Raw genomic sequence first — 26181 nt, 5'->3', positions numbered from 1 at the left:
GGGGAGGAATATAGAGCAACCCCACACTTTACCATCCTAGCAGTCTCCCTAACGCGCACACACACACACACACACACGCACGCACGCAAATCCCAGCGACGCGCTCTGCATCAGTGCATAGCCGCAGCCTGGATACTGGACATCGCATCATGAAAACAAAGGAGCCAGTGTCCACTGCCTGCCCACCCGAGCCCTAAACACATTTGAATACAACCATTTTGTGTGTGTGTGTGTGTGTGAGGGGGTGGGGGGGGGGGCGTACAGTGTCTCAAATGGATTTAAGCACTTGGTGAATTGAATGGCCTTCTAGGGAGGGGCGCGTGGGATTTCAAACACACGTTTTCCTTTGTGCCGTGCTGTGTTTCAGACAGGCTGGTTTAGACAGGCTGGTTTACTGTGTTTGACAGGCTGGTTTACTGTGTTTGACAGGCTGGTTTACTGTGTTTGACAGGCTGGTTTACTGTGTTTGACAGGCTGGTTTACTGTGTTTCAGGGTCTAGACAGGCTGGTTTAGACAGGCTGGTTTAGACAGGCTGGTTTAGACAGGCTGGTTTAGACAGGCTGGTTTAGACAGGCTGGTTTGCTGTGTTAGACAGGCTGGTTTAGACAGGCTGGTTTGCCGTGTGATCGAGGCTCATTCCGTTCATCATTTCCCTCATCAAACAGAACTGAGCTCAGCATACTGATATAAATATGAATTCATACTGAACTATGATTGGTGGGCTCAGCATACTAATATAAATATGAATTCATACTGAACTATGATTGGTGGGCTCAGCATACTGATATAAATATGAATTCATACTGAACTATGATTGGTGGGCTCAGCATACTGATATAAATATGAATTCATACTGAACTATGATTGGTGGGCTCAGCATACTGATATAAATATGAATTCATACTGAACTATGATTGGTGGGCTCAGCATACTGAACTATGATTGGTGGGCTCAGCATACTGATATAAATATTATTCATACTGAACAATGATTGGTAGGCTTAGCATACTGATATAAATATTATTCATACTGAACTATGATTGGTAGGCTTAGCATACTGATATAAATATGAATTCATACTGAACTATGATTGGTGGGCTCAGCATACTGATATACATATGAATTCATACTGAACTATGATTGGTGGGCTCAGCATACTAATATAAATATTCATACTGAACAATGATTGGTGGGCTTAGCATACTGATATAAATATGAATTCATACTGAACTATGATTGGTAGGCTTAGCATACTCAAATATTAAATCATTAATTTCTCTCTCATCTAGCACAATGTTAATATGAATGTATAATATTAATATATTATACACATTGTTATATTACGGGCCAGCCTTAGTGGATACTGGGGACAGGCTGAGCCAATGACAGGCCTGCAATCACAACGCTGACTGGTGAGAAATCCAGCTAATTAAACAGTCTGACTGCTGATCAATGAGTTGATGGACTGTCCTGTTGAGCAGGGAGACTCAGCTGTCACAGCAGGCTCTGATCACCATAATCAAACTGATGGGATTTAAGTGAGTCTCTCTCCAGACTCAGATATTACATTGAATCGCTGTGCTCCGCATGCTACATAAGTGACAGGTCGTAGCAGCAAATGAGAGATGCTAGCCCAGGTTAGATGGGCGGGGCCTGGTTGGGTGGGAGCGCCTGATTCCAAAAGTTGTTACTGATTGGTGTCGCCGGGATTCCAGAAAAACACGATTCCAAATTTATTTATTTATTTTTCTTGCATGAAGTGTCCCAGACCCATAGAGAGATCTGCAGTGTGCAGTAAGGTAGTTGGCGTAGCTGACATAGTGAATCAGAGTAGTTAGCGTAGCTGACGTAGTGAATCAGAGTAGTTAGCGTAGCTGACGTAGTGAATCAGAGTAGTTAGCGTAGCTGACGTAGTGAATCAGAGTAGTTAGCGTAGCTGACATAGTGAATCAGAGTAGTTAGCGTAGCTGATGTAGTGAATCAGAGTAGTTAGCGTAGGTGACGTAGTGAATCAGAGTAGTTAGCGTAGCTGACGTAGTGAATCAGAGTAGTTAGCGTAGCTGACGTAGTGAATCAGAGTAGTTAGCGTAGCTGACGTAGTGAATCAGAGTAGTTAGCGTAGCTGACGTAGTGAATCAGAGTAGTTAGCGTAGCTGACGTAGTGAATCAGAGTAGTTAGCGTAGCTGACGTAGTGAATCAGAGTAGTTAGCGTAGCTGACATAGTGAATCAGAGTAGTTAGCGTAGCTGACGTAGTGAATCAGAGTAGTTAGCGTAGCTGACGTAGTGAATCAGAGTAGTTAGCGTAGCTGACGTAGTGAATCAGAGTAGTTAGCGTAGCTGACATAGTGAATCAGAGTAGTTAGCGTAGCTGATGTAGTGAATCAGAGTAGTTAGCGTAGGTGACGTAGTGAATCAGAGTAGTTAGCGTAGCTGACGTAGTGAATCAGAGTAGTTAGCGTAGCTGACGTAGTGAATCAGAGTAGTTAGCGTAGCTGACGTAGTGAATCAGAGTAGTTAGCGTAGCTGACGTAGTGAATCAGAGTAGTTAGCGTAGCTGACGTAGTGAATCAGAGTAGTTAGCGTAGCTGACGTAGTGAATCAGAGTAGTTAGCGTAGCTGACATAGTGAATCAGAGTAGTTAGCGTAGCTGACATAGTGAATCAGAGTAGTTAGCGTAGCTGACGTAGTGAATCAGAGTAGTTAGCGTAGGTGACGTAGTGAATCAGAGTAGTTAGCGTAGCTGACGTAGTGAATCAGAGTAGTTAGCGTAGCTGACGTAGTGAATCAGAGTAGTTAGCGTAGCTGACGTAGTGAATCAGAGTAGTTAGCGTAGCTGACGTAGTGAATCAGAGTAGTTAGCGTAGCTGACGTAGTGAATCAGAGTAGTTAGCGTAGCTGACGTAGTGAATCAGAGTAGTTAGCGTAGGTGACGTAGTGAATCAGAGTAGTTAGCGTAGCTGACGTAGTGAATCAGAGTAGTAAGCGTAGCTGACGTAGTGAATCAGCGAGAGAAGTGATGGGTCTGGGGTTGAGATGAGGGTTTTAGCTCCTCCAGACGGGAGAGGCTGGTGAGGAGAGGTGAGGGCAGCGCACTAGCGCAGCCTTCCCTCTCAACAGCTGCCGGGGTTCTGACTCAGGACCCGGCGTGGGGCCGCTCAAAGCACAGAGAGAGAGAGAGGGAGAGAGAGAGAGGGAGAGAGAGAGGGAGAGAGAGAGAGAGAGAGAGAGAGAGGGAGAGGGAGGGAGGGAGAGAGGTAGAGAGAGAGAGAGAGAGGGAGAGAGACTCTCTGCTCTGATGCGTGTTCAGACAAGGCGGGCTCAGTAAACATGTGGCCCCCCAGCGATGGAGCACCTGTGTTCAAGAAGCAAGGGGAAGTAAAGGAGTCACCTTCAGGTTTTACTCTGATAATACAGCTTCAACTGAAGCGCACAAGAAGCAACCCCTCACAAGAAGCAACCCCTCACAAGAAGCAACCCCTCACAAGAAGCAACCCCTCACAAGAAACCCCTCCCAAGAAGCAACCCCTCCCAAGAAGCAACCCCTCACTGCTCTGTGACTGTGACAAGGGATGTCCAAAACAATGTCAACATTTTTTTTTTTTTTTTTTTACACAATGGCGGACAAAAATTATGATGGGAAGTTACAACACCAGCACTATAGTTTTGACATTCGCCGTCTCTTAATTATCTGTACTACACTGTTTTAGGTCAGTGAGATTAAAGTTAAATCAAGCAGAACTGCTCACGGTGCATCATGGTCGCTGTTCACGAGCAGCTGGGTTTGACTCTGACGCTGGTGTTGCCTGATCGGCCAATCACTGCTTCTTAACCTCCCCTCAGCAGCCCAGCACAGCCACGTCCGAGTAAATAAATAGAGCTTCTTACAATGTAACCAGCTAGACACGGGAGGGGGTCAACCAGGGAGCAGATGGCCTCTTGCCTCACAGCAGGACGTATGACACTATAGTCGTCTCTAAATATTGAGATATACTTTGGCTCGTCAGGCACAGGGAACAGGTACTCAGAGAACCCCGAGCACAGCTCACCACCATGTGGACATCAAGCACCCAGACACCCCCCATATAACATGACTAACAGCACTCTGTGGATTTGGAAAGTAGACTGCCTCCTGAGTAGAAAGGACTATACTTCTACTGTGACAAAAAGTAGAGTTTATTTTTGTGTACAAAACGATATGTAATGGCAATGGGGAGAATGAACCGTGGCTAGCAGCCCTGAGTGGTGGGCTATGCTAGCAGCCCTGAGTGGTGGGCTATGCTAGCAGACCTGATTGGTGGGCTATGCTAGCAGGCCTGAGTGGCGGGCTATGCTAGCAGCCCTGAGTGGTGGGCTATGCTAGCAGCCCTGAGTGGTGGGCTATGCTAGCAGGCCTGAGTGGTGGGCTATGCTAGCAGCCCTGAGTGGTGGGCTATGCTAGACCTGAGTGGTGGGCTATGCTAGCAGGCCTGAGTGGTGGGCTATGCTAGCAGCCCTGAGTGGTGGGCTAAGCTAGACCTGAGTGGTGGGCTATGCTAGCAGGCCTGAGTGGTGGGCTATGCTAGCAGGCCTGAGTGACGGGCTATGCTAGACCTGAGTGGTGGGCTATGCTAGCAGGCCTGAGTGGTGGGCTATGCTAGCAGGCCTGAGTGGCGGGCTATGCTAGCAGGCCTGAGTGGTGGGCTATGCTAGCAGCCCTGAGTGGTGGGCTATGCTAGCAGCCCTGAGTGGTGGGCTATGCTAGCAGGCCTGAGTGGTGGGCTATGCTAGCAGCCCTGAGTGGTGGGCTATGCTAGACCTGAGTGGTGGGCTATGCTAGCAGGCCTGAGTGGTGGGCTATGCTAGCAGGCCTGAGTGGTGGGCTATGCTAGCAGGCCTGAGTGGCGGGCTATGCTAGCAGCCCTGAGTGGTGGGCTATGCTAGCAGCCCTGAGTGGTGGGCTATGCTAGCAGGCCTGAGTGGTGGGCTATGCTAGCAGGCCTGAGTGGCGGGCTATGCTAGCAGCCCTGAGTGGTGGGCTATGCTAGCAGCCCTGAGTGGTGGGCTATGCTAGCAGCCCTGAGTGGTGGGCTATGCTAGCAGCCCTGAGTGGTGGGCTATGCTAGCAGCCCTGAGTGGTGGGCTATGCTAGCAGCCCTGAGTGGTGGGCTATGCTAGCAGGCCTGAGTGGTGGGCTATGCTAGCAGCCCTGAGTGGTGGGCTATGCTAGACCTGAGTGGTGGGCTATGCTAGCAGGCCTGAGTGGTGGGCTATGCTAGCAGGCCTGAGTGGCGGGCTATGCTAGACCTGAGTGGTGGGCTATGCTAGCAGGCCTGAGTGGCGGGCTATGCTAGCAGCCCTGAGTGGTGGGCTAAGCTAGACCTGAGTGGTGGGCTATGCTAGCAGGCCTGAGTGGTGGGCTATGCTAGCAGGCCTGAGTGGTGGGCTATGCTAGCAGGCCTGAGTGACGGGCTATGCTAGACCTGAGTGGTGGGCTATGCTAGCAGGCCTGAGTGGTGGGCTATGCTAGCAGGCCTGAGTGGCGGGCTATGCTAGCAGCCCTGAGTGGTGGGCTATGCTAGCAGCCCTGAGTGGTGGGCTAAGCTAGACCTGAGTGGTGGGCTATGCTAGCAGGCCTGAGTGGTGGGCTATGCTAGCAGGCGTGAGTGGAGGGCTATGTTAGACCTGAGTGGTGGGCTATGCTAGCAGGCCTGAGTGGTGGGCTATGCTAGCAGGCCTGAGTGGTGGGCTATGCTAGACCTGAGTGGTGGGCTATGCTAGCAGGCCTGAGTGGCGGGCTATGCTAGCAGGCCTGATTGGTGGGCTATGCTAGCAGGCCTGAGTGGTGGGCTATGCTAGCAGGCCTGAGTGGTGGGCTATGCTAGCAGGCCTGAGTGGTGGGCTATGCTAGCAGGCCTGAGTGGTGGGCTATGCTAGCAGGCCTGAGTGGTGGGCTATGCTAGCAGGCCTGAGTGGCGGGCTATGCTAGCAGGCCTGAGTGGTGGGCTATGCTAGCAGGCCTGAGTGGCGGGCTATGCTAGACCTTGGTGACGGATGAACCGATGTACACAGAGAGCGCTTCAATAGCTGCTCCTGCTCACCATCACGAGAACTAAAGAATAACTATCATTCAGGAGGGAGTGAGAGAGAGGGAGGGACATCATCACACTCCTTATGAACTGATCAAAAGATCTGATGTGGAGAAAAGCAAGAGAGAGACTTGATAATAAAGCCATTCCTGATGTTGTTGGAGGACAGAGCTCTGGTTCCCATCTAGCTGGGGGCTTCAGGGGGAGTGTGGGGAATGTGTTTCCCATCCAGTTCAAAGGTTTGGCCGGCGCTGTTTTCAATGGTGAGGGGAAGTGGTCGGGTTTTTACAAGATATTCCTGCTTGCAGGGATCCCATTGGCCAACCTCTCTCTTGTTCTCAGAGATGATCTCACTGTGATGGCAGCTGAAGCGCAGGGAGACCAGGGGTGTGTGTGGGGAAGTGAGAAAAGGGGAGAAGGAGGTGTGTGTGTGAAGGAGGTGAGTGTGTGTGTGTGAGAGAGTGTGTGTGTGAGTGTGTGTGTGTGTGTGAGTGAGTGTGTGAGTATGCGTGTGAGTGTAAGTGTGTGTGTAAGTGTGTGTGTGTGTGAGTGTGTGTGTATGCGTGTGTGAGTGTATGTGTGTGTGTGAGTGTGTGTGTGTGAGTGAGTATGTGTGTGAGTGTAAGTGTGTGTGTGTGAGTGAGTATGCGTATGTGAGTGTAAGTGTGAGTGAGTGAGTGAGTGAGTGAGTGAGTGAGTGAGTGAGTGAGTGAGTGAGTGTGTGTGTGTGTGTGTGTGGTGGGGTACAGGGTATGGGAGCACGGTGTGAGGGGTGTCTGGTGATGGAGCCCTGGGAGGGTCACCAGAGAGGAGCAGAGCGTACCGTTTGAGAAGCACTGCTAATCAGCCTGAACTCCTGCTCCTCTGACTCCTCCTGCTCCTCTGACTCCTCCTGCTCCTCTGACTCCTCCTGCTCCTGACTCCTCCTGCTCCTGACTCCTCCTGCTCCTCTGACTCCTCCTGCTCCTCTGACCAGGCCTCCTGCTCCTCTGACCCACCCTCCTGCTCCTCTGACTCCTCCTGCTCCTCTGACTCCTCCTGCTCCTCTGACCAGGCCTCCTGCTCCTCTGACCCACCCTCCTGCTCCTCTGACTCCTCCTGCTCCTCTGACTCCTGCTGCTCCTCTGACTCCTCCTGCTCCTCTGACCTGGCCTTGCTCTCTGACCAGCGGACAGGAGGACCCTGAGACCGACATGGGATGACTAGACACCTCCAGCATGCGAGCTCTCACTGTGATTGGACGCTGGTCACACAGCCTAGATCAGGGCTCCGCTCCCCATTACAATATAAGAAGTTATTCAACTACTTTGTCAAGCAGGAATGATACCGAGCGCGTCCAAATGAGACACAAATCCATTGTGAATGGGCCGTCATTGAGACTGGTGAGGCAGACAGATATCCATTTGCTAGGCGCTGATAGGGAGTGAGGAGCCGGGCTATCATGCTTTCAGAGATGGGAGCAGGAAACGGGATGGTATCTGGCCTTTGAAGAGCAGCAGGCGGAACCCTGACGAGACGCGGCGCTGACACGCACTCCGGAGCGCCGCGGAACACGCAGCGCTGCGAGAACGCTGAGCCATAGGAAACGCAGGAGGGTTTCAGACGGTACAAAACACGGTGCACCTCGCGTCAGCCTGACAGTCTAGTGTCGTGACATGGCTTTAACAGGAGGGCGGAAACACTTGGTCCGGACACACACAATCCACCTCCGCAGACAATGTGGAACGCGTCCAGACGCAGCTTAGCTAAATCGGACTATTCAGCACTCAGCTCCTTAGATTTTGGCAAATGAACAGTACAGCGGTTTACCCAATTTGTTTACATAATATAATCCACATAATCACGGACAGCTGCTGGTTCCCAAGCCAGGTTTCTATTGGACGCGGAGCCGTGTGCCCGTGGTCACCGGGGCGGGGCCGTTAAAACCGGTTTGTGGCGTTACCGGCTGACCGCCTTTATGACTCGCTCTCTCGGCTAAGCCGAGTGATTAAACCGGATCAGCGGCAGCGTTCATCAGTGTCATCAACACTTACCGCCGTAGATGACTCGGACTTCCCCTCAGAACCATATCTATAATTAACCCAAGAAGAGCATTACATCTGAAGTCAGCGCGCCCCGTCGCTGAGTCGATGGATGGGGGATCAGCATTAAGTGTGTGATTCTGACCCTGGAAGATGGTTTGCGTCCTTGTGAGAGATGCACCGGTACACAGACCTGCCGGTGACCCGTTAGACGCGTTTGGAGCCTGGGGACACGGTGACGGGAACGCTCCTGTCAACACTCATTTCAACAGATCAACATCCACACAGCTACTCGATGCATTCAGTTGACCAACACAACACACTCACTGCATGCGATCGCTTCAAAGCTCACCTACTGCGCCAACAGAGATGTGTGCTGCAATATGGCACTTTCCCCTTCCCAAGCACACACGTCCCCTTCCCAACACACACGTCCCCTTCCCAAGCACACACGTCCCCTTCCCAAGCACACACGTCCCCTTCCCAAGCACACACGTCCCCTTCCCAAGCACACACGTCCCCTTCCCAAGCACACACGTCCCCTTCCCAAGCACACACGTCCCCTTCCCAAGCACACACGCGTGTGAACAGGAGCATGTTTCCTTATCCACTGCCATTCGTGGATGGAAACAACAACGAGGTTCCAACCACACACTACCATTATCAACATACAAACTACGTAAATAACATATCTGATTCTAAAGAAAAACAAAAGTTGAATGCACACAACTCTATTCAGTGTAATACATGAGCAGCGATGCCGATGTGACGAGCACACTCGGGTTAGTGACACGCAGGTGCAGTTTCCCTGATTCAGTGAGCAGATATGCGAACACGGAGCAGTCATCACTATAGTATTATAATACCCCAGTAAGAAAGCCAGAAACACTGGCCATTGACATGACCACAATAATAGACCTCACATGTTTGTGATTATGCCTTTTTGTGCAAACCAATCGAATAAACTGGGCTACTTCCCGAACCCAGAACAGCAGGACAAGCAAGGAAAGGGCGATCTCAAATACTGCCCTGGATATTGGAAGATACTAAAAGCATATATCGGCTAGGGTAGCAGCGGCTGATCCGCAGTGGCGACACGCATATTGAGATGAGACCGAGCAGGGAGAGATGCAGCCCTGCGGTTCTGAATGGACACACATCTGTTCCGACCTGTCAGTGTGTCCACCACGACACCCAAACCACAGCTGGGTCCGCCACGAACCGTCCGCATTGAGAAGTGACGCACAGACATCCTACTCACTTTATAGAAAATCATCTTTAAAGTGCCGTAGAACCCCATCGTGGTAATCCGGTGTAGATTTCTCTCTCTTCGCGGCGAAACGTTGAATCCCAGGTTATGATCGCGCGGTGGAGACGCGGCGGGGCGGACGCGCAGGCAGACCCGTCTCTGGTGTGGACAGACCCGTCTCTGGTGTGGACAGACCCGTCTCTGGTGTGGACAGACCCGTCTCTGGTGTGGACATGCTCGGCCACGGCGCAGGACGGCCGTGCGCGGAGGACTAGATCCCGGTAAGCACGGCTCCGCGGAGGCACGGAATGAAGCTCGGTAACGATAGGATTCAGCCGACTGTGGGACTCCGCGCTACCGACGGCCCCAGGGATAAACGAGCAAGAGAGAGAGAAAGAGGAGAGAGAGGGAGAGCGAGAGATGAGTGAGAGAGAAGCAGCATTCGGTGCAGAGGAGGAGAGCGGAGAGAGAGAGAGAGAGAGAGGAAGAGAGAGAGAGAGAGAGAGAGAGAGAGAGAGAGAGAGAGAGAGAGAGAGAGAGAGAGAGAGAGAGAGAGAGAGAGAGAGAGAGAGAGAGACCGTGCCCTCTTCACAGCCTTTACAACGCTGGATTCTGCGCAGGAGTCGAATGACATGTTCCCCGGTGGCGGAGCGGGGAATGGTGCAGTCCGGGTCGACCGCGTGCGCAGCGCAGCAATTCTAGGAGCGGCGCGGCAGACGGAGCGGCAGGAGGAGAGAGGGCGGAGCGGCAGGAGGAGAGAGGACGGAGCGGCAGGAGGAGAGAGGGCGGGGATGGATTGTGTTGGTTTTTTTTGCGCAGCTGAACCAAAAGGAGTCTCTCACTTGTTGCGGTGCCCACGCCCCCCGAGAGAGCCCCCCGTCCAGGAACAGCAGCTCCCTCTCCTCATGCCTGGACTCATCACTGGGCGAGGGTTATTCTAATCAACCTGCTTTGTATGCACAGCTCTGCTCGCAGGCGGAGTAGGCTACATGCTCGCCAATTAAGCCAGCCCAGATATTCAACAAATAAAACTAGGCTAATTAATTCCTGAAGAGCTTTTTTTTTTTTTCCTTCTTTTTTTTTTTTTACACCACGTGATATCATCCACTAAAGGACAACAACCATAACATCTTACAGTGCCTATGAAAACTGTTCACCCCCTTTGGACTTTTTCACATTCCATAGTTCCATAGTGTTGCAACATGGAATCAACATTGATTTAACAAGTGCAGTGCCCGTCTGGGCCTGTGGCTGTTCTGCACGAGCCTGGGCAACTCCTAGCAAATTACAACTCATAGCAAAAGGCTATTGCTGTGCATGACGTTTTTCTTAAAGGAGTAGTAAAGGGAAATATCATGTTTAGCCCTGTTTTAAGGTTACTTATTATCATATACAATGGTTCAGTTCAAAAAGTTGACAAAACTAGACTTTTGAGAAAGTCTGATAATTGCTCTACCACCGTTTTGGTCATACAATGGATGTGGGTGGGCACTGTGAAAAATGATTCAAAAAACATGTTAAACTCTTAATTTGAAAGACAAGAAACTCACCGAGGTGTTAAGTTGGCGTTTTGACATATAATTCGCCATAAAGTAAGATTCTAGTTCATCTGGAAAGGGTTTTTTAAATATCTAGCATAGAACTATTTAGTCTCACCACAAACGTGTGTAAACGTCCGCAAACTAGGTAGCCTAGCAACATAAACAATAACAATAGCTACCGTAAGTAGTTCCGCTTCCTGAATCCCCTCTGCGGATTGATCTACACATCTACAACGGTCGCATCAATACAAGTCAATGGATTTCATAAAATGATCAATAAAACCCTACAAGATACATACTTTGCGGCGAATTTGATGGCAGAACACCAACGGACACCAATTACCCCCTCGGTGAGCTTCTTGTCTTTGAAATCGAGAGTTTAACATGTTTTTGAAAGATTTTTCACAGTGCCCACCCACATCCATTGTTATGACCAAAACGGTGGTAGAGCAATTATCATACTTTCTCAAAAGTGCTAGTTTGGTCAACTTTTTGATCTGAACCATTGTATATGATCATAAGTAACCTTAAAACAGGGCTAAACATGATTTTTCCCTTTACTACTCCTTTAAATCCACTAAATAAAATGATTTTAGTCATACAGTAGGCTGCTTGAAACAAGTGACCTTCCTCTGACCTTATTTGAACAAATAAACTCAGTTAACATCTTTTTCAGCATAAAGTGACAGCAGTGTTTGGTGTCAACTGAAAACATAGGCATATATCATCCAGATGCCTTCTCCAATTAACAGTAAATAATTGATTAGATCAGTATTCCCCCCCTTTGCTATGACAATCAATGTTCTAAAGAAGTCACATAGCTGAATGTGACTAGCTGAGTCCACCCATGTGCAATTGAGATATTTCACGATTTCAGAATAAATACACCTGTCCTTGAGTGATCAAATAATTTCAAGCGTGCAATACATACTACCACATCAGAGTTTGTGGTTGGCCGTTGGTTGATTCAAGAAGGGCATTTATTTGCGAGCACTTCAAGGGTAGGTGGGTGGGTCAAACAACTTTGACGAGACAACACTGAGTACCATTTACTATTTACCAAAACTAGCTAACAAAAGTAGCTAACAACAACAACACAGTTTTACTAGCAACTAGCTAACTACAACACTACTAGCTAGCGAACTAGCTACTATTCTTACTAGTAAACTAGCTACCATTCTTACTAGCTAGTAGCTACTGTTCTTTAGCTAGCTAGTGTCAGCTGGGGTTACAGCTAGAATATAGCTAGCTAGCTATTCACAGTGTACACAAGCACCATCCATGTCGACGCAGGGGTTAAACGTGGACACGGGGGTGGACCACCAGCTCCAACCCAGTCTCGGTTTATGGATTGCATGCAGAGTTCTACATCGGTGTATTTCATAGTGGTAAATATGCAATTTGGGCACAGGGGGGTGAAATTGGTTTGGCAGCACAGTTAAGTCCATCATAAGAAAAAAGGAGAGAATATGGCTCAACTCTGAACCTGCCTAGAACAGGCCGTCCTCAAGAACCAAGTAACCAGACGAGGTGGGCCATAGTCAGAGAGCCCCCCAAGGGGCCGGTGGTAACTCTGAAGGAGTTACAGTCTTCCATGGCTGAGATGGGAGAAACTGAGCATGGGACAACAACAGCCTGGACACCTCACAAAGCTGGGCTTCATGGGAGAGTGAGAAGATAAAAGCCCTTGAAAACAACTCACATCAAATCTCTGCTAGAGTTTGCCCGAAGGCATGTGGGAGAGTCTGGAAGAAGATTCTATGGTCTGATGAGACTGAAATCAAAGTTTTTGGCCTCAATACTAGGCACTATGTTTGGTACAAGCCTAACACCGCACATCAAGCTCAGAACACCATCCCTACTGGGAAGCCTGGTGGTGGCAGCATCATGTTATGGGGATGCTTCTCTCAGAACACCATCCCTACTGGGAAGCCTGGTGGTGGCAGCATCATGTTATGGGGATGCTTCTCTCAGAACACCATCCCTACTGGGAAGCCTGGTGGTGGCAGCATCATGTTATGGGGATGCTTCTCTGCAGCAGCGGCTGGAAAACTCGCCAAGACAGACGTCAAAATAAATGGAGCAAAGTACAGACATTCTGAAGGAAAACCTGCTGCAGTCTGCAAGAGACCTGGGACTGGGAGAAGATTCATCTTCTAGCAGGACAATACTGTATATATCCAGGAATGGCCCAGTGACAGCCCAGACCACAATCTAATTGTGAATCTGTGGCAAGACTTAAAATTGCTGTTTACCAATGGCAGCAATCCAACGTGATGGAGCTTTAGCAATTTCGCAAAGAAGAATGGCTGACAGTCGCGGCGTCCAGATGTGCAAAGCTGACGCAGACCCAAACAGACTCACAGCTGTAAATTGCTGACAAACATGCTTCTATCAAGTATCAGTCTGGAGTCGAGTGCCACAAAACACACGCAGAGGGACAGGGCCAGCTTGTTACCCTTCAAACCCAGCTGCATTTGAACAGCAAATCATGAAACAGGGGCGGGATCAGCCTCCCGGAACAGCCCACTATCTGCGTGAGCCAATCAGCCTCCCCGCACAAAAACCCTTTTGCATTCCCATTTGCTGTGCACAAATATCATAGCTTGTTCCCAGACGTTCTCGGTACAGTTGGGAATAACCATCAATTACTTTATAACTGTTTTTTATTTGTAATTCATTTAGGTTTTTTCCCCCACTGACATTATCGAGGATTTTGTGTTTATCAGTGACAAAAAAATAATTTAAATCAATCTTGATACCATGTTGTAATAATAAAACGTGAACAAGTCCAAGGGGAGTGGATAGTGTTTATAGAGCTAGTAGTTGGGGTGAATACCGTTAATGGGCCTGTAGTTGGTAAGCCTGTAGGAGGGTAATTTGGCAGTGGTGTACAGCATCCACTTCAGGTGCACCTGGTTAATTCATAAACAAATTGGACGCTATTCCCACTTCAATGTGACGAACAATTACACACACCGTAGTTAGCGTAGCTAGGACCCAGGTGAGGGGAAGTGTTATTAAAGGCAAAACGCTGCAGACGAGAATAAATAAACTCCAAAACCACCGATTCAGACCAAAACAACAAACAGATCTCAAACGAACCAAGAAATGTTATCGTTCCAGTGAATACAGATTGTATCCTTCCAAAGGGCATTGCTTGAAAATCTTTATTCAGTGAATACAGATTCTATTCTTCCAAAGGGCATTGCTTGAAAATCCTTATTTGTATGTCTGTCACTTGTGATGAAACACAATGGCTTAGCGCACGGTTTGATAAAGGGCTACCTGGTAAACAGCTTGGCTTTTTTATTCAAATAAGGCCTCTCAGGTGAGACTATATACAGAAAACTACTCGTGTTTACTGTGATGGCTTCAGACAGAGGGAAGACGGGGGGGGGGGGGGGGGGGGGGGGGGTTGTGTTCACAAACACCGGCGAGTGAAAGCAAACGCTAGCACTGCTAGAACACACAGGACATGCTGAGGTTCCTCCCTTGGGAACCAGCACAGGAGGAACCGTCTGAAAGCAGTCTGAGAGATGCAATGTCGGGAGAATGTAGTTTCAACACTGTGACAACATATCTTCAAATCACACTCTTAATTCCACTTTTACACGGAGGTTGAAGTCATGTTTTAATGTTAGGCTTGTCGTGTCGTTCAAAGGTGTGATTTCACCTCCATCTTCTCCCTCCTCAACAGCACCTGGACTCATGCCAGTGTTTACCTTGTAAACAGCCTCTGCATTAGCCAAGATTACCCAGACAAAAACAAGAGACAATGGAGGATGCTGGGAAGGGTTCCTTTCACAGGTGACAGGGCATGAGATCTCACTACCTGAGGCTCACAGACACTCCACACCTGTAATTAAGAGGGTGAGTGAAGAAAAGGGCAAATGTGAATTTGCACACACCAACTGCCTATTCACCACCCCCATCTTCAGAGAACAATGGCGACTGTTTTTATATTATTTTAATTAAATTTGTTAGCTGTCGTTAACGCAGCGGGCAACATTTATAGAGTGATACAGCACTTATGGAGTGATACGTTTACCGGTGATTTGCCCATCGGTATATTGTGGTTATTGGCACGGCTTGGCCAATCACAATAGGCCATCAGAACAAGCTGTTGTACAGCATAATATCCATTTCAACATACTATAAGAGCATGATTGTTGGATTTGAGCCTGCAGACATAACTGGCCACAACCTCACCTGAGTCACCTGATTATGCATATCTTGGCTTAACCAAGAAAAACTCCTGCAAGCACATATTGTTTGGTGACTAGTTTCATTCACTAAATTTGACTACAATACTATGGGGGGGGGGGGGGGTAAATTGGGGCCTCAGAGAGAGTTCACCTGCTCCCCATGTAGTGTGTTTGTGTAGGGGCAGCTATAGGGCTGGACTGGGCAGGTCTGGACCCGTGGTTCTGGAGGGGCAGGTCTGGACCCGTGGTTCTGGAGGGACAGGGGCAGGTCTGGGCTGGTCTGGACCCGTGGTTCTGGAGGGACAGGGGCAGGTCTGGGCAGGTCTGGACCCGTGGTTCTGGAGGGGCAGGTCTGGACCCGTGGTTCTGGAGGGACAGGGGCAGGTCTGGGCTGGTCTGGACCCGTGGTTCTGGAGGGACAGGGGCAGGTCTGGGCTGGTCTGGACCCGTGGTTCTGGAGGGACAGGGGCAGGTCTGGGCTGGTCTGGACCCGTGGTTCTGGAGGGACAGGGGCAGGTCTGGGCTGGTCTGGACCCGTGGTTCTGGATGGGCTGGTCTGGATCCGTGGTTCTGGAGGGGCTGGTCTGGACCCATGGTTCTGGAGGGGCAGGTGGTGATCTGAAGCTCTTCTAGCTGCCTCTCTTTTGTTGCCAAAGCAACGGCAAGCAGCACACAGCGCGGGGGAGGGCCGACCGGAGCGGGACGGCTGTGTCTGGTCTGTGTGTGTTTGGGGGGGGGGGGGAGGGGGGGGCTTTTGACAAAACCCTCTCCCTTCCCACCGCCGGGCCAACCTTTACCAGCACGCTGGTATGCTCGGCATGCGAGGGGGGGTGGGGGGGGGGGCACAGCACGGCCTCTTAGGGGCCAGCGACCTCTCTGCCGTTCCCCTTCTGCTGCTCGGTAAAACATTAACAGACCTCCTCCTCCCAGCCCCCACCTCTCCTCCTCCCAGCCCCCACCTCTCCTCCTCCCAGCCCCCACCTCTCCTCCTCCCAGCCCCCACCTCTCCTCCTCCCAGCACCCACCTCTCCTCCTCCCAGCACCCACCTCTCCTCCTCCCAGCACCCACCTCTCCTCCTCCCAGCACCCACCTCTCCTCCTCCCAGCACCCACCTCTCCTCCTCCCAGCCCCCACCTCTCCTCCTCCCAGCACCCACCTCTCCTCCTCCCAGCCCCCCACCCCCCTTCTGCTGCTCGGTAAAGCATCAACAGACCTCCTCCTCCCAGCACCCACCTCCCGCTCATCAACCCCACCCCCCTGCGAGACCCCTCCGCAGAACAGGTGTCTCTGGAGCATCTGGAGCTCCTCTCTGTCAACGTCTGCTCTTCTACCAGAGTGATGGAGCGCTGAGACTGAGAAAAGCTCAATTCATGATGAATGGCTCCTGGTGTGTGTATATATATATATATATATATGTATATAATATTTGGAGTGGAGAATATGTAAAACTACCATGTTGTTTACTATGTCGCCATCAATACCTGGAAGGCAAAATGCAAACGCCAGCTCCCTCGTATCACAGCTTCCTACGCTCATAAAAGACGGTGTGTTCATGGACCTCTGTGCCAGGGTTGTGCTCCAACATCGTGCTCCAACAGAACTCGCTCAGTTGCAGTGAAAAGCAAGCATCCACAGCGCGTCAACACATGCGATATGACAACGCAATATTTGGAAGTGAATTAGTCATTTAGACAATCCACGGAAAGAGGGTCAGAATGTGAAACATGATGTTAAACCTCTTGAGCGGGACCAGAGGGATTTGGGTTTAGTGTGCTATTCACCGGCAACAGATGTAGGTGGGAAAAAAGTAGGGTCAACCCCCAGGAGAATGGGCCTCTTTGAGCACATGTTTAACGTGGGGTGCTGAACTTGAAGGAGCAGATTCCTCTTGGGCAGTGGTGCATGGCTAACTAACGGCATGTCATTGTGTCATTGTCCTCGCCGGGACCAAACGGGGGGGAGCGAGGCGCATTCTGGCCAGCAAACAGATGACATGCGTGCAAAATGGAGGCTTTGATGAATTATCTAAAATTGGGATCGGGGCATTCTGAAGAGCACAATAATGGCCTAATCTGCATGGAGCTCCATTAGAACAGCCTTTAGCCACCCACGCGCCCGTGACCCAGGGGCGGAGCACTGATGGGGTCAGGTCAACCAGGAAATTGAAGAGAAAAAAACAGCGATGGCCCCCTCGTGATATCTCTGGGGTCCATGGGAAATGTGGAAGGAGAGGAGGCCATTACTCCTAATTACGGACGTGTCATCTTCCAGGCTCTCTGGCGCTCTGACGCCGCTCACGCTTCTGAGGCGTGACGCCCGGACACTTTACGTTCTCAGGACGCTTCTGGAAATTTCTAAGTGAAGGCCGTCTACTGGGAAGTGAGTGTGGAGCACACTATCTGAAAACAACAGGAAAAAAACCTGCCAGCATAAGTCAAAAGCTGGCACACACACACACACACACACGAACGCACAGGCCGTGCGACGATGGCCTACATTACTAATAGTTTACCAGCATATTTAATATTGGGCTTTATTTGTTGTTTATCACATACACTGTAGCAGAATCTAAACAGGCCTTTTTATTCACATTCATACCACGTTAAGACAACACTGACACATCGGTGTTCCAACAGTTTTCCTGAGAGGAGACGCCCCACACTCTGGCAGGTCCGATGCAAGCAATTTATTTTGAGACTACAACAACAAATATCAACGTTTGGGCGTGAGCCTTCATCAGGATATGGATGTCCTGATATGGAGGTCCTGATGAAGGCTCACGCTGAAACGTTGATATATTTGTTGTTGTAGTCTCGTAATAAATTGCTTGCATGGGACCTGCCAGAGTGTGCAGCGTCTCCTCTCTTCCAGTCCACGTTTACCGCCTGCCTGCTCCTCGGACAGTAGGGGTGCCTTTCCTCTCCTCTCCTGCCCCAACGTTTCCTCTCCTCTCCTGCCCCAACGTTTCCTCTCCTCTCCTGCCCCAACGTTTCCTCTCCTCTCCTGCCCCAACGTTTCCTCTCCTCTCCTGCCCCAACGGTTCCTCTCCTCTCCTGCCCCAACCTTTACTCTCCTCTCCTGCCCCAACGTTTCCTCTCCTGCCCCAACGCTTCCTCTCCTCTCCTGCCCCAACGTTTCCTCTCCTCTCCTGCCCCAACGCTTCCTCTCCTCTCCTGCCCCAACGTTTCCTCTCCTCTCCTGCCCCAACGTTTCCTCTCCTCTCCTGCCCCAACGTTTCCTCTCCTCTCCTGCCCCAACGTTTCCTCTCCTCTCCTGCCCCAACGTTTCCTCTCCTCTCCTGCCCCAACGGTTCCTCTCCTCTCCTGCCCCAACGTTTCCTCTCCTCTCCTGCCCCAACGTTTCCTCTCCTCTCCTGCCCCAACGTTTCCTCTCCTCTCCTGCCCCAACGGTTCCTCTCCTCTCCTGCCCCAACGTTTCCTCTCCTGCCCCAACGCTTCCTCTCCTCTCCTGCCCCAACGTTTCCTCTCCTCTCCTGCCCCAACGTTTCCTCTCCTGCCCCAACGCTTCCTCTCCTCTCCTGCCCCAACGTTTCCTCTCCTCTCCTGCCCCAACGTTTCCTCTCCTCTCCTGCCCCAACGTTTCCTCTCCTCTCCTGCCCCAACGGTTCCTCTCCTCTCCTGCCCCAACCTTTCCTCTCCTCTCCTGCCCCAACGTTTCCTCTCCTCTCCTGCCCCAACGGTTCCTCTCCTCTCCTGCCCCAACCTTTCCTCTCCTCTCCTGCCCCAACGTTTCCTCTCTCAATGACCAGAGAGATCTACCCACCAACTGTGCCATATCTGATATATAGATAATAAAAAAACTAAATACTTCAGCCAGAACCTCCCTCCATGGCCAGAGCTAGTGTAGTGAACACAGAACCTCCCTCCATGGCCAGAGCTAGTGTAGTGAACACAGAACCTCCCTCCATGGCCAGAGCTAGTGTAGTGAACACAGAACCTCCCTCCATGGCCAGAGCTAGTGTAGTGGAGAACCTCCCTCCATGGCCAGAGCTAGTGTAGTGGAGAACCTCCCTCCATGGCCAGAGCTAGTGTAGTGAACACAGAACCTCCCTCATGGCCAGAGCTAGTGTAGTGAACTCAGAACCTCCCTCCATGGCCAGAGCTAGTGTAGTGAACTCAGAACCTCCCTCATGGCCAGAGCTAGTGTAGTGAACACAGAACCTCCCTCCATGGCCAGAGCTAGTGTAGTGAACACAGAACCTCCCTCCATGGCCAGAGCTAGTGTAGTGAACACAGAACCTCCCTCCATGGCCAGAGCTAGTGTAGTGGAGAACCTCCCTCCATGGCCAGAGCTAGTGTAGTGGAGAACCTCCCTCCATGGCCAGAGCTAGTGTAGTGAACACAGAACCTCCCTCATGGCCAGAGCTAGTGTAGTGAACTCAGAACCTCCCTCCATGGCCAGAGCTAGTGTAGTGAACTCAGAACCTCCCTCATGGCCAGAGCTAGTGTAGTGAACACAGAACCTCCCTCCATGGCCAGAGCTAGTGTAGTGAACTCAGAACCTCCCTCATGGCCAGAGCTAGTGTAGTGAACTCAGAACCTCCCTCATGGCCAGAGCTAGTGTAGTGAACACAGAACCTCCCTCCATGGCCAGAGCTAGTGTAGTGAACACAGAACCTCCCTCATGGCCAGAGCTAGTGTAGTGAACTCAGAACCTCCCTCATGGCCAGAGCTAGTGTAGTGAACACAGAACCTCCCTCATGGCCAGAGCTAGTGTAGTGGAGACAGAACCTCCCTCATGGCCAGAGCTAGTGTAGTGAACACAGAACCTCCCTCATGGCCAGAGCTAGTGTAGTGAACTCAGAACCTCCCTCATGGCCAGAGCTAGTGTAGTGGATATGAGGACAGACCAGGATGGGAAGTTAGATCTAAACCAGCAGCGTTACAGGGAAAAGCAGCTGTTTGTACGTGTCGCGCTTCTAAACAGGTTCTCACAGAGATGGAGACCTCCCCACTGGACTGGTCCTCCCCCTCACCACAGCCACCTAGAGAAGGCATGGTCCTGCCCAGAACCAGGGGGTTGGACTGGTCCTCCCCCTCACCACCTAGAGGAGGCATGGTCCTGCCCAGAACCAGGGCCTCTAAAGGCTGCAGGCAGCAGTGGACCATGCGGCGGGACTAGCCTTTGAGACATCTTCAAACGGAGCTGTTGACCTCCCCCGGGCCACGGAATAAATCAGTTGACAGGAAGTGGCGTGGACAGCTGACGTTAACCCTTTGGCCTTGCTGTGTGCACATCATGGCTGCAGAGTGAGGCTCTGATCAGGACAGGTCTCAGGCACGACCTTATGAAACCGTGTCACGCTTGGCTGTGTGAAGTGTGATTGATATTGTTAGCTGCACACGGACCAGCTGAAAAACAAATGTAGTGCACTGTGGTATTACTAATACATGAAAACAACACAATGTTGTACCGGTGCCTGAACCCGCATCTAAACATTTCAATGACACCGTCTTTACATCTCCACACAGAGAGATGAGCATGTTAACCTCCCATTCCCCATCTGGAATATTCACCCATTCATCCCATTCACCAGGCCTGTCATTCCCCATCTGGAATATTCACCCATTCACCAGGCCTGTCATTCCCCATCTGGAATATTAACCCATTCATCCCATTCACCAGGCCTGTCATTCCCCATCTGGAATATTCACCCATTCATCAGGCCTGTCATTCCCCATCTGGAATATTAACCCATTCATCTCATTCACCAGGCCTGTCATTCCCCATCTGGAATATTCACCCATTCACCAGGCCTGTCATTCCCCATCTGGAATATTAATCCATTCATCCCATTCATCAGGCCTGTCATTCCCCATCTGGAATATTCACCCATTCACCAGGCCTGTCATTCCCCATCTGGAATATTAACCCATTCATCTCATTCACCAGGCCTGTCATTCCCCATCTGGAATATTCACCCATTCACCAGGCCTGTCATTCCCCATCTGGAATATTCACCCATTCATCCCATTCACCAGGCCTGTCATTCCCCATCTGGAATATTCACCCATTCATCCCATTCATCAGGCCTGTCATTCCCCATCTGGAATATTCACCATTCATCCCATTCACCAGGCCTGTCATTCCCCATCTGGAATATTCACCCATTCATCCCATTCATCAGGCCTGTCATTCCCCATCTGGAATATTAATCCATTCATCCCATTCATCAGGCCTGTCATTCCCCATCTGGAATATTCACCCATTCACCAGGCCTGTCATTCCCCATCTGGAATATTAACCCATTCATCTCATTCACCAGGCCTGTCATTCCCCATCTGGAATATTCACCCATTCACCAGGCCTGTCATTCCCCATCTGGAATATTCACCCATTCATCCCATTCACCAGGCCTGTCATTCCCCATCTGGAATATTCACCCATTCATCCCATTCACCAGGCCTGTCATTCCCCATCTGGAATATTCACCCATTCATCAGGCCTGTCATTCCCCATCTGGAATATTCACCCATTCACCAGGCCTGTCATTCCCCATCTGGAATATTCACCCATTCATCCCATTCACCAGGCCTGTCATTCCCCATCTGAAATATTCGCCCATTCAATCCATTCGGAAATATGAGCTGAGGCAGGAGAGTTCTGGAAGTCCTAGGCCAGGTGAAACACCGTCTGTTTGGCGTCGACATGGAGTGGATGAAGCCATTTAATTGCCCCTCCACAGGCCAGATGAAGCGCGTCGAGCCAAATTGGGTGATTTAAGGGGAGAGGAACTCCTAACACTTGTGTCTTGGCCACCTTTGATCCCACAAAACTGTCCAATAGCATCTTTGAGGGCTGTTTACCACTCGCTGAGCACATCTGTCCACCAGTGTTATCCAGAAGCCCTTCAACCACTGCTATTTGCATACGGGGCAGTTCCTGGTGAATGGTATCGAGAGGAGCCGGGCCCGGCCTCCCAGGAGAGCTCTCCGCCTGATCTAATTGGATCAGAGGGTGCGCTATTCATCCCAGATGTCTGCCAATGAAAGATAGGAGGCAGGAAGCTGGCCTCCATCGCGCTCAATCTGTTTGAGGTAAACACGGGAGAAAATAAACATGCATAGTGGCCATTTCCCCCCCCGCCCCATCTCCATTTGGGAGAATAATTTATAAAGTTTAGCAGGCATGGGCGTGCTGAAAATGCCACGGCCGGTCGCTTCTGTAGACAGTCTGGTCATCTGCTTATCATCCTGACGCATCTCTAATAGAGGATGACCTTTAATGCAGAGTGGTGTGTCTGTGTGTGTGTGTGTGTGTGTGTCTGTGTGTGTGTGTGTGTGATGTACTTTCCAGAGATGAGTGACTGTTCATTGAGTTAGGAATGCGTGGCCGCTCTACATCCGGAGCTGAGTGTGTTGTGTGTGTGTGTATGCCCACACAGGGGCACACACACACACACTCACACAGACACACACAGTGCGTCTCCCCCACCCACACTTGCACTTTAGCAGAAGGCGACCGCCACTTTCCTTTAAAAATAGCTCCAAATTACAGGGCTGACGCTCCGCTAACAAAGCTCTAATATGCATTCTCATGGTCTCTGCACCACAGGGGGCGAGGAGGAGAGGAGGAGGAGAGGAGGAGGTGGAGGAGAGGAAGAGGTGGAAGAGGAAGTGGAGGAGAAGAGGAGGAAGAGGAGGAGGAGGGTGCAGAGGAGGGAGTAGCATTGCAGCCCCAAAGCAGTGTGTGTCAAACAGTGTTTCCCTTGAATAAACTATCCTCTTCATCACACTGTAGCTCTGCACTCCAAACGCCACCCAAGACGAGGCACTGCTAGCTGGGCCTAACTGAGGAATCTCTCACCCAGACAACAGCTGGGGGTAGTAGGAGATAACAGCTGGGGTAGTAGGTGATAACAGCTGGGGTAGTAGGTGGTGATAACAGCTGGGGGTAGTAGGTGATAACAGCTGGGGTAGTAGGTGATAACAGCTGGGGTAGTAGATGGTGATAACAGCTGGGGTAGTAGATGGTGATAACAGCTGGGGTAGTAGGTGGTGATAACAGCTGGGGGTAGTAGGTGATAACAGCTGGGGTAGTAGGTGATAACAGCTGGGGTAGTAGATGGTGATAACAGCTGGGGTAGTAGGTGGTGATAACAGCTGGGGTAGTAGGTGGTGATAACAGCTGGGGTAGTAGGTGGTGATAACAGCTGGGGTAGTAGGTGGTGATAACAGCTGGGGTAGTAGATGGTGATAACAGCTGGGGTAGTAGGTGGTGATAACAGCTGGGGTAGTAGGTGGTGATAACAGCTGGGGTAGTAGGTGGTGATAACAGCTGGGGTAGTAGGTGTTGATAACAGCTGGGGTAGTAGGTGGTGATAACAGCTGGGGTAGTAGATGGTGATAACAGCTGGGGTAGTAGGTGGTGATAACAGCTGGGGTAGTAGATGGTGATAACAGCTGGGGTAGTAGGTGGTGATAACAGCTGGGGTAGTAGGTGATAACAGCTGGGGTAGTAGGCGGTGATAAAAGCTGGGGTAGTAGATGGTGATAACAGCTAGGGTAGTAGGTGGTGATAACAGCTGGGGTAGTAGGTGATAACAGCTGGGGTAGTAGGTGGTGATAACAGCTGGGGTAGTAGGTGGTGATAACAGCTGGGGTAGTAGATGGTGATAACAGCTGGGGTAGTAGGTGGTGATAACAGCTGGGGTAGTAGATGGTGATAACAGCTGGGGTAGTAGGTGGTGATAACAGCTGGGGTAGTAGGTGGTGATAACAGCTGGGGTAGTAGGTGGTGATAACAGCTGGGGTAGTAGATGGTGATAACAGCTGGGGTAGTAGGTGGTGATAACAGCTGGGGTAGTAGGTGGTGATAACAGCTGGGGTAGTAGGTGGTGATAACAGCTGGGGTAGTAGGTGGTGATAAAAGCTGGGGTAGTAGGTGGTGATAACAGCTGGGGTAGTAGGTGATAACAGCTGGGGTAGTAGGTGATAACAGCTGGGGTAGTAGGTGGTGATAACAGCTGGGGTAGTAGGTGATAACAGCTGGGGTAGTAGGTGATAACAGCTGGGGTAGTAGATGGTGATAACAGCTGGGGTAGTAGGTGATAACAGCTGTTGCAGTATCTTTGGTGGGAAGATGGATAGTTTTCATCAGTGCAGAGGACCATGAACTATAACTCAATAACTCAAACATAGCAGAAGACGAGAGGTGCAGTGGAGGCTGGAGAGGTAATCTGGGAGCTGCAGCCCCTCTCCGTTACGGACGTCTTTTCCTGAAGATTAAAGCCGGATGAATCACCCCAGAAGGTGAGCCAGGAGGATGAGCTAACGTAGAAGGAACGTCTCGGCGAGTGCCTCAGCCAGAACCTGCCGTTCGTACTGCTGCACTGCAAGCTATGGCCGTGGTTTTCAAACCCAACTCGGCAAGCTGAGACACACTTTATTTGGATAGGGCCCAAAAAATGCCTAATAGGTGCTCAATCAATTATGAGACCTTTGACTGCAACTCGGTTGATGCAACAACTTAAGGTCAAGGTTTCAGTGATGGCAAGGGATTAGAAGTCTCGCGATGCCAGACTTTGGGGATCTCTGCCTTCGAAAGTCTGGAGACCTCTCAATTGAAAATTGTCGCTGAAAACAGATGCTACCAATCAGAACCACTACCTACATCTCCAATGGACACTACCAATCAGAACCGCTGCCTACATCTCCAATGGACACTACCAATCAGAACCATCTCCTATAGGGTGAAGGACCCGTCTTCCAGGAAATTATGTCCTCCAACTGGAGAATCAAAACAAAAAACATTCACCGCCCCATTAGGAAGGACCGCCCTGAAGACGTTGGATTGGTTCTGCAATGCAGTTTTTTTTTTTTCAATCTATCAAATTGTTTCCACCCACTTTTAGCCAAGAAACCTGGACGAACGTCTTCAGTCTCTAGGAATGGCAACATGACAGACGTGGCACAAGAGTGAAGGGCATGTTTGATCTGGCACGGCAGATATATGGAGAAGAGAATAGGAAGCACTCCAAGTTTGTTAGTTTGTTTGTGAACGCAGGCCGTGCGTTTCAAAGGCCCCATCTAAACGAGTTATAATGAGTTAACAGAGTGGATCATAGTTATAATGGGTTAACAGAGTGGATCATAGTTATAATGGGTTAACAGAGTGGATCATAGTTATAATGGGTTAACAGAGTGGATCATAGTTATAATGGGTTAACAGAGTGGATCATAGTTATAATGAGTTAACAGAGTGGATCATAGTTATAATGGGTTAACAGAGTGGATCATAGTTATAATGGGTTAACAGAGTGGATCATAGTTTGAATGGGTTAACAGAGTGGATCATAGTTAGAATGGGTTAACAGAGTGGATCATAGTTAGAATGGGTTAAAAGAGTCGGGCCGTCACGCTCTGAGTGTGTTTGAGAGTGAGAGTGAGCATGTGTCTCTCTGTGGTGAGTGTTTGAGAGTGAGTGTGAGCATGTGTGTGTCTGTGCTGAGAGTGTGTGTGGGCAGGAGTGTATGCGGTAGCATAGGTCTACTGCAGGGCTAGTCAATTAGCGGCCCGCAGGCCACAACCGAGGAATTTTTCTGGCCCTTTGATTAATATTATTAGAACATTAAAATGATAATGCGATAGACTCGTTACACAGCAAGCATACTGGCTTTGTTCCAAGCGTAGTAAATAAATATCTCCCAAGTCTGTTCCCTGATTGAATGACGTTTTTCGGCAAGAACGCGCTCAGTCAATTTCCTCCAATGAGAGACGGCGTTCCGCCTTAACGTTCCCTATGTACACGCGAGCCACTAAACTGACCTCAGGTCAGGAGTTCAACGCGCAGCTGATCGGCGTTGACTATAGCTAGACTGAGGACAATCATCAAATTAGCTCAAAAATGTCGCTGTCTACTCTAAAAAAGAGGAAGCTATGTCTGATACACCAGAGCGTACTCTGAGGGAAGCTATGTCTGATACACCAGAGCGTACTCTGAGGGAAGCTATGTCTGATACACCAGAGCGTACTCACAGGGAAGCTATGTCTGATACACCAGAGCGTACTCTGAGGGAAGCTATGTCTGATACACCAGAGCGTACTCTCAGGGAAGCTATGTCTGATACACCA

At 50.2% G+C, this 26181-nt stretch overlaps 1 protein-coding gene across 1 annotated transcript in view; it reads right to left on the bottom strand.

Moving 5' to 3' along the window:
- The window catches only part of fbxw7 (F-box and WD repeat domain containing 7), a 214276-nt gene that overhangs the window by 47965 nt on the left and 140130 nt on the right, over window positions 1-26181 (bottom strand).

Source organism: Borostomias antarcticus (assembly GCF_949987555.1).
Source record: "Borostomias antarcticus genome assembly, chromosome: 20".
NCBI classification, from domain to species: Eukaryota; Metazoa; Chordata; class Actinopteri; order Stomiiformes; family Stomiidae; genus Borostomias; species Borostomias antarcticus.
The sequence above is the reverse complement of the archived record's forward strand: the minus strand, read 5'-3'. Positions and strand labels throughout refer to the sequence as shown.